This window comes from Lagenorhynchus albirostris, chromosome 9 (genome assembly GCF_949774975.1).
Source record: "Lagenorhynchus albirostris chromosome 9, mLagAlb1.1, whole genome shotgun sequence".
NCBI lineage: Eukaryota > Metazoa > Chordata > Mammalia > Artiodactyla > Delphinidae > Lagenorhynchus > Lagenorhynchus albirostris.
In genome coordinates, this window is record NC_083103.1 from 10,806,933 (window position 1) to 10,815,343 (window position 8,411).

Consider the following 8,411-nt stretch of genomic DNA (forward strand, 5'->3'; position numbering starts at 1 on the left):
TATGTTGTTAAATCTGCTGTATTCTCTTTTGAAAAGCGGTAAGAAAAGATTCCTTTACCTCTGAGATTTAACCCCAAAAAAGTGTTAAATTTCTCCCTATGTCTAGAAATTATACGACCTTTGAAGCTCTCAAATTTAATTGTATTTTATTTTTTACTTTGGCTACTAGGGAGCTCAGATACCTGTAGGTGACCACTATTATAAACTGCAGAGAAGCACATGGTTTACATTTCTTTTTCATTTGTTTGTTTGTTTTTGTTTTTATTTTTCACTGTGTTGGGTCTTTGTTGCTGTGTGCAGGCTTTCTCTAGTTGCGGCAAGCAGGGGCTACTCTTCGTTGCAGTGCGTGGACTTTTCACCGTCGTGGCTTCTAGGCGTGTAGGCTTCAGTAGTTGTGGCGCATGGGCTTAGCTGCTCCGCAGCATGCGGGATCCTCCCAGGCCAGGGCTTGAACCTGTGTCCCCTGCATTGGCAGGCGGACTCCCAACCACTGCACCATCAGGGAAGCCCATGGTTTACATTTCTGCATAGAAATCTTACTACTATATTCTTCCTGAATTTTGCCTTCACCCTGATCTACTTGACTATGTGGGCGTTTTGTGTTTTGTTTTGTTTTTGTTTTTTTTATTTTTGGCTGTGCTGGGTGTTTGTAGCTGCACGCGGGCTTTCTCTAGTTGAGACAAGCAGGAGCTACTCTCCGTTGCGGTGCACGGGCTTCTCATTGTGGTGGCTTCTCTTGTTGCAGAGCACGAGCTCTTGGCGCTCTGGCTTCAGTAGTTGCAGCATGTCGGCTCAGTTGTTGTGGCGCACTGGCTTAGTTGCTCCGCCACATGTGGGATCTTCCCGGACCAGGGATCAAACCCATGTCCCCTGCATTGGCAGGCGGATTTTTAACCACTGGACCACGAGGGAAGTCCTGACAATGTGTTTTTAACTTTTGTATTCAATGTATTTCTAAGCCACTTCACATCTTTTGTATAAGGATATTGGGAATAGAATAAATTAAAAATAATTAGAGAAATAACTTAATTTCAACAGATACCATTGTTATCAATAAAATATTTATTGACTCTCCACACTAGCACTATTCAAAGTTCTGCATGCTCCTGTACTTTTTTTTTTTTTTTTTTGTAATATGCAGGCCTCTCACTGCTGTGGCCTCTCCCATTGCGGAGCACAGGCTCCGGACACGCAGGCTCAGCGGCCATGGCTCACGGGCCCAGCCGCTCCGCGGCATGTGGGATCTTCCCAGACTGGGGCACGAACCCGTGTCGCCTGCATCGGCAGGCGGACTCTCAACCACTGCGCCACCAGGGAAGCCCACTCCTGTACTTCTTAATGTTGCTGCCTGGCCAAGGGTCCCAAGAATTCTTGTCATCAGGTTTTCATACTCTTTTTCCCCTTTCTTGTGTGTAGCACAATCAGATATGGAATAGGGTGGCTTTTATCATCTATTGCATTTGCAACATCAAGAAAAGAATGGGGTTCTTTTCCTTTTCTCTTTGAGGATGGCATCTCGGAAGTATCTTTCCCTGCTCTCAGTCCTCCTTCTGGTCCACTCCACCAATTTCCACGACAGCTCTGCTCATTGGCTATTGTTGTTTTGGGATTCTCCTGCAAGGATCACAGGAGCCAGTCTCCTGCCATGAGAAGCAGATGACTCTACTGAGATAGGCTGGGACCTGGGACCCTTTACCAGAGTGCTCGCCCCTGGACAAACATCTCCTTGAGCAACAGAATACAAAGAAACTATAAGGGACTAAAAATAACTGCAAGCATGCGCAGTTGGGGCAATTATGAACAATAGGATACAAAAAGGCCACAAACCAACTGCCACTTCTGAGGTGCTGGGAGCAAAAGCAGGGTATTGCGTGTGCTCCATGGGCACGGCACTGCCAAGTGGGTGGGCAGACCCTCTAAGCTACACCTCCTGCCCAACCCACGGACCTGCCCCCACTTGTTACCGCATTTAAGGACCCAAGCAGCTCCTTTCTGGAGCAAACAAGGGCACCTGTTACTTATTTTCTTTCCCTCACACTGCAGCACAAGCCCCAATAAAGACTTGCCTGAAATTCTCGTCTGGCCTCTTATCAATTTCTATTGATTAAAGAGTACAAGGGGGGCTTCCCTGGTGGTGCGGTGGTTGAGAATCTGCCTGCCAATACAGGGGACGTGGGTTCAAGCTCTGGTCTGGGAAGATCCCACATGCTGTGGAGCAACTAGTCCCGTGAGCCACAACTACTGAGCCTGTGCGTCTGGAGCCTGTGCTCCACAACAAGAGAGGCCGCAATAGTGAGAGGCCCGCGCACCGCGATGAAGAGTGGCCCCCGCTTGCCACAACTAGAGAAAGCCCTCGCACAGAAATGAAGACCCAACACAGCCAAAAAAAATAAAACAAAAATAAATAAATGGGGGGTTTAAAAAAAAAAAAGAGTACAAGGGCCTGGGTCAGTAACACTACTGTTACAAAGAAGAACAAACCTGACTCCATATTGAATCTATTCCTTTAGCTCTAAACTTTGTGCTCTGTTGCCTGTGCTTAGTCATGCTGGCTCTGCACCTTTGTAAGAGAATGTTACCTATAGCCTGAAATGTGCATGATGGCCCATTCTCAAAACGTCTGCTTTATCAACTGCTGTCATCATCTTATCCTTCCATTCAATCATTCTCGACTTCACTGACATTCCTGTGCTGGTCCTTATTCTAAGCACTATGGTGAGAGAGGAGGCTGGTTTTGTAGGCAATCTAAGGTTTCATGATTGGAATCTAATACAAAGTGGATGAATTAGTACTGATTAGCATTTCACAGGCAACACAGCCATGGGACAGTCATCTCTCCACTCCCTCCTTTTTCCTTTTGAGCTTCCTGTCCTTCAGATCATGTCCCTACTTCTGATTTGAGGCATCTTTTTTCTAGGAAGGAATATTTCTGGCTCCTTGATCAAGCACGTTCTTGCCATAGTCTCCTCACTGCATTAGTCACTTCTTGATTCCTTAGGCTATAGACCAAGGGGTTCAGCACTGGTGAGAAAAAGTTGTAGACAACAGACACTGCCTGGCCCTCTTCTGGGGAGTAGCTGGAGCTGGGACACAGGCAGATAAGGGTACAACACACATACTGCAGGAGAACCACCATGAGGTGGGAGGAAGTAGTGGAGAAGGCCCGGCGCCTTCCCTGGGCTGAATCCATCCTCACGATGGTGGCCACAATGCAGCCATAGGAGAGGCAGATAAGGAGCAAGGGAATGGCCACAGCGGCCACACTGATGGCATAGAGAGCTGCCTCATGCCTGTGGGCGTCTGCACAGGCCAGGTGCATAACGGCAGGCGTGTCACAGAAGAAGTGATAGATTTCTTTGTGGCCACAGAATGAAAGGTGTCTGATCAGAATGGTCAAAGGCAGCACCAACAGGAATCCCAGACCTAAAGAACCTAAAGTCATCTGCCCACAGAGCTGCCAACTCATGATGAGGTTGTAATGCAATCGATGACAGACTTCCACGTACCTGCCATAGGCCATGACAGCAAGAAAGGCACAGTCAGATTCCCTGAGAAGGATGGGGAAGAACATCTGGGCTCCACAGCCAGGGAGAGAGATAAGCATCCTCCCCATGGAAAGGACGCCAGCCAGAGTCAAGGGAGCAATGTTGGTGGAGTTGCTGGTCTCCAGCATGGCCAGTGCAAAGAGGAAGAAGTACACTGGGGTATGGAGGGAGTGTTCTCACCAGACTGTGAGCCCAGTGGTGACATTTCCAATGAGGCTTCCTGGGTACAACAGCAAGAAGGCCATGAATATGAGGGCCACCACTGCCTGGTCTGTTGAGAAGGGGTGGAAGTGGAAATGGACCGCTCCCGTCTGGTCGTGCTCTTCCATTAGCCCTGGTACCAGGAAGGACATCATGGGCAAAGTGATCCTCCTGTGTCCTCGAGCTTGCTTGTGTTAGAAACACAGTTTGCAGTCATTGATTCCTTACCTTCATTGCTTCTTTTAGAGTTCAGTTAAGGTGATCTTGCCTCCTGCACTGCTTAATCTACTAGCTGTGTGACGTTGGAGAAGTTATGGACATCAGCGTTCTCCTTTTAAACATGGGAAGGGTGTGACACACACCTCGGAGAGGTGGTGTCTGAGAGTGCCATGCCCCATGCCAGCCATGCAATAGAACGGTTCTCAACAGGGTTTCCTTCCAATTGCATTTTTTCCTTGATCTCCGTTCCTCTTTTTTTTTTTTTAAAGCAAACCTTCCTGAACATTCTCATGCCTCTTCATTACTATGATTGTCCAATCACCCCCAGGACACCTTAAAAGTACATATTTGTACAGGGCTTCCCTGGTGGCGCAGTGGTTGGGAGTCCGCCTGCCGATGCAGGGGACACGGGTTCGTGCCCCGGTCCGGGAGGATCCCACATGCCGCGGAGCGGCTGGGCCCGTGAGCCATGGCCGCTGAGCCTGCGTGTCCGGAGCCTGTGCTCCACAACGGGAGAGGCCACAGCAGTGAGAGGCCCGCGTACCACAAAAACAAAACAAAAACAAAACAAACAAACAAACAAAAGTACATATTTGTACAAAGAGCATATGATTCTCATATCAACCCTAAAAGGCTGGCAACACAGGTGTTTCCTTTACCTGTTTTACAAAGGTGGAAACCAGAAGCCCAGATAAGTTAAACAGCTCACACTGCTATCCTCCTCATTCCCAAACTCGCAATTTTGGTATCGTATTTTTTGTTTTTGTTTTTTTCCTTAAACTTTCAACAATCCAATTTTGTTCTGTTTTGTTTTACCAAATACTAACCCTACTCTTGTTTTACCTTCTTTCTCATATCTGCCTTCATTTGCATCATTACGGTGTCCACCCTAAATAAGGCTTTCATCCCCTCATGTTTAGCTCACTGCCCACCAAACCAACTTATCATACTTTTAGATTAACCTCTCTTAAACACTTTTAAAATCATATTACTCTGCTCTGACCCTAAACTTAAAAAGCAAAGGAACCTCAAATTTATTAGTCAATTATACCTCGATAAAACTGAAGAAAAAATAATAAAGGAATCTCTTATTCTTGTGATATCACATACAATTATCACAAAATAATTTTATAAGTGAAACTAGCATAACTTACCTGGGGTATAACTTCAGGAAATCCCTCAATGACCAAAATCCACTGTCCCATCTCACCCACCACACCTTTGTTCTAAATCGCTCAGTCCTTATGCACGACTCTTAAATTTTCTTTTAATTTCCTGCAAGGTAGACTTGCACATATGCAAACATACTTTCTTGTGTTTATGGATTACCTTTTCAATGATATTCAAACAGCCGAAGGTAGCAGCCTACAGAAGGGTCTTTGCATTGATCTTTTCAGGGGGATTCTCAGAGAGGCTGGGCCATGTCAAAAACACTTTCCTGCCTAAATAGAGGGGCAGGGCCAAAAACATATGCAAGTTAGAACGTTCAACCACCATTGTTTTTTTGGTGTAACAAGTGAACCAAGTTTTACCATTGTGTTTTCTTTTGGTTTAGTTGTTAACAATGATCCCCAGCGCTGGCAACGTTGTGGACAAATGAGCATTACCAAGCTCGCTGGTGGAGAGGTGAGAGGTTCAACACTTTAGGAAAATAATAATATTTTTAAATGCTCATGTTTTGTCAAAATATTGACAGTTTTCCAAGGTGAGTAATGCATACCTAAGTATTCATAGTACTATCCTCTTAATTTGTGTAGATTTGAAATTTGCCAAATAAAAAATTAGCATTTGAGTTTAGTTATCACACTTCGGGAGTCTAAAATTAGAAATTAATCTGAAATTAGAATGACAATGGCAACAACAAAAACCTTTATATACAAGGTAAAAATCATAGCATAATTTTAATAGGGAATAATGAAGACAACTTAATACGGAATGCTAGATTCAGTTGATGAAATACTATGCAATGGTTTAAAGTTATATTTATAATGACAATGTAATAACCTGAAGATATCTGTGATATAATACTAAACAGAAAATGAGATTTTGAAAATGAGGATCACCTCACTGTAGAAAGAATGCACTCTGAGTAATGAGCCTGAAAAGTGTTTTTCCTGTTCTATATTTTCTAATATTCTTTAATAAACATCAACGCTCTTATCATTTTAATTAATTGCAAACTTATAACATGACAAAAGGAGAAACAAGCAGTGTCGTCCTCAAACCGTGGAGCACAATATTTTGCAAATTTTTAAAGCAAAGTAAACAATTTATACAGAAATTAAGAAAAAAGTTTGTCTAACCACAACTGGTCACTATATTTTCAATAAGAAAAGTGTCATTCCATGAATGTACATTTCATCCTTCATTCAGGTAACTTATCATCAATCACCCCTGGAATGGAACCGAAGGAAGTTTATTTTTCTAGCCAGGCTGCTTTCCCGGAATGCCTGCTGCAGAACAATCCCTGTGCATCAGCTATTCTATGGAAACATCTGAACCAAAGCCATCATGGCCAGAAGCACTAAGCACCTCAAAGGAAAGTGCTGATTTGGAAGCTTGAAACTGGCTCTTTCACACTTGGTACATGGTCAACACATTCCTTTCACTCTACCCTGTTCACTCTTGAGTTATTTGTGTATATGCCTGTCTCCCTGGCTGCACAATACACTATTAGCATCTTTGACGGCAGCTTCTATATTTCGTTTGCCTTAACACACATACTCACACATAATTTGCATAGAGTAAATGCAACTCAATTTTTTAAAATAATGAAGCCAACTTGACAAAGCCTAGTATCCTGAGTCACAGCAGGGAAAACTGTAAAACAAAATAAAACTAAAATGCCAGCTAACGGGTATTGAGTGCCCCTTAACGTCCACTGCATTGCAAATAATAATGACTGACACTTATTGGGTGTCAGGGACTATTCCAAGCACTTTATGCCAATTAACTCATTTGCACCTCAAAATAAACTTATGAGGTAGGAGCCATTCTGGTCCTTATTTTACAGATGAGAAAAACCAAAGCACAGACTCCAACCCTGGCCAAATACTGCAGACTGTACACACTTAACCACTACTCCGTGTTGGCTTGCCATGAACATGTCCTCATAGTTGTCTCCTTTGCAGGTTTCAGCTTTGTATATATGGACTTGGGGAAGAATAATGATTTGCCATATTCTGTCTAGAGGAGACAGTACATCATCTCCTAGTTGGGAATCTTTAAAAAAAAAATTAGACATTTAATATTCCTACTGCTGGGAATTAATTCTAAAGAAGTCAAAGGGATGAAAAAGGTATTCATATAAAGCTATTTCTAGTAGTATTGTTTCTGTATCTAAAAGAAAGAAGCAGATCACACAACATATAGGGAACAAAAATATCTAACTGTTCTACAGTCATTCAATAATATAGTGTATGAATTCAGTGCATTAAAAGGCCTTCACTAAGAAAAGAATGCAGAAGTAGTGGTGAAAACCTTAATGAGGAGGTAAAGACCCATACACTGAAAACTATAAAACATCGATGGAAGAAATTAACTATGACACAAATAAATGAAATGATAACCCATGTTCATGAATTGGAAGAATTAATATTTTCAAGATGTCTGTGCTGCTCAAACTTATCTACAGATGCATGCAATTCCTATCAAGATTCCAATGGCATTTTTCCCAGAAGTAGAAAAAATAATCCTAGAACTCAAATGGAAGGAACCAGAAAAGATCCCAGAGCAAAAGCCATCTTGAACAGTAAGAACAAAGCTGGAGATATCACACTTCCTGATTTTTTTTTTTTTTTAAAGAAGATGTCGGGGGTAGGAGTTTAGTAATTTATTTATTTATTTTTGCTGTGTTGGGTCTTCGTTTCTGTGCGAGCGCTTTCTCTAGTTGTGGCAAGCCGGGGCCAGTCTTCACTGCGTTGCGCGGGCCTCTCACTATCGCGGCCTCTCTTGTTGCGGAGCACAGGCTCAGTAGTTGTGGCTCACGGGCCTAGTTGCTCCGCGGCATGTGGAATCCTCCCAGACCAGGGCTCGAACCCGTGTCCCCTGCATTGGCAGGCAGACACTCAACCGTTGCGCCACCAGGGAAGCCCCTACACTTCCTGATTTTTAATTATAATACAAAGGTGTAGAAATTAAAATAGTATGGTACTGGTACAAAAACAGACACATTGACCAATGGAACATATATACATTAGTCAGCATAATAAAGAATGAAATCCTGCCATTGGTGACAGCAAGCATGAAGCTGGAGGAGATTATGCTAAGTGAAATAAGCTAGACAGAAAAATAAGTGGTGATATCCCTTATATGTGGAAACTAAAAAAAAAGTTGAACTCATAGAAACAGAGAGTAGAAGTGTGGCTACCAAGGGTCAGGGAGTAGGGGGAATAGGGAGATGCTGGCCAAAGGGTATAAGCTTTCAGTTATAAGATGAATAAATTC

The 8,411-nt window shown here is 43.3% G+C and overlaps 1 pseudogene; it reads right to left on the reverse strand.

The window, feature by feature from the left end:
• Nucleotides 1-2,873: 2,873 nt before the first annotated feature.
• Nucleotides 2,874-3,874, reverse strand: LOC132526142 (olfactory receptor 10V1-like; annotated as a pseudogene).
• Nucleotides 3,875-8,411: the final 4,537 nt, after the last annotated feature.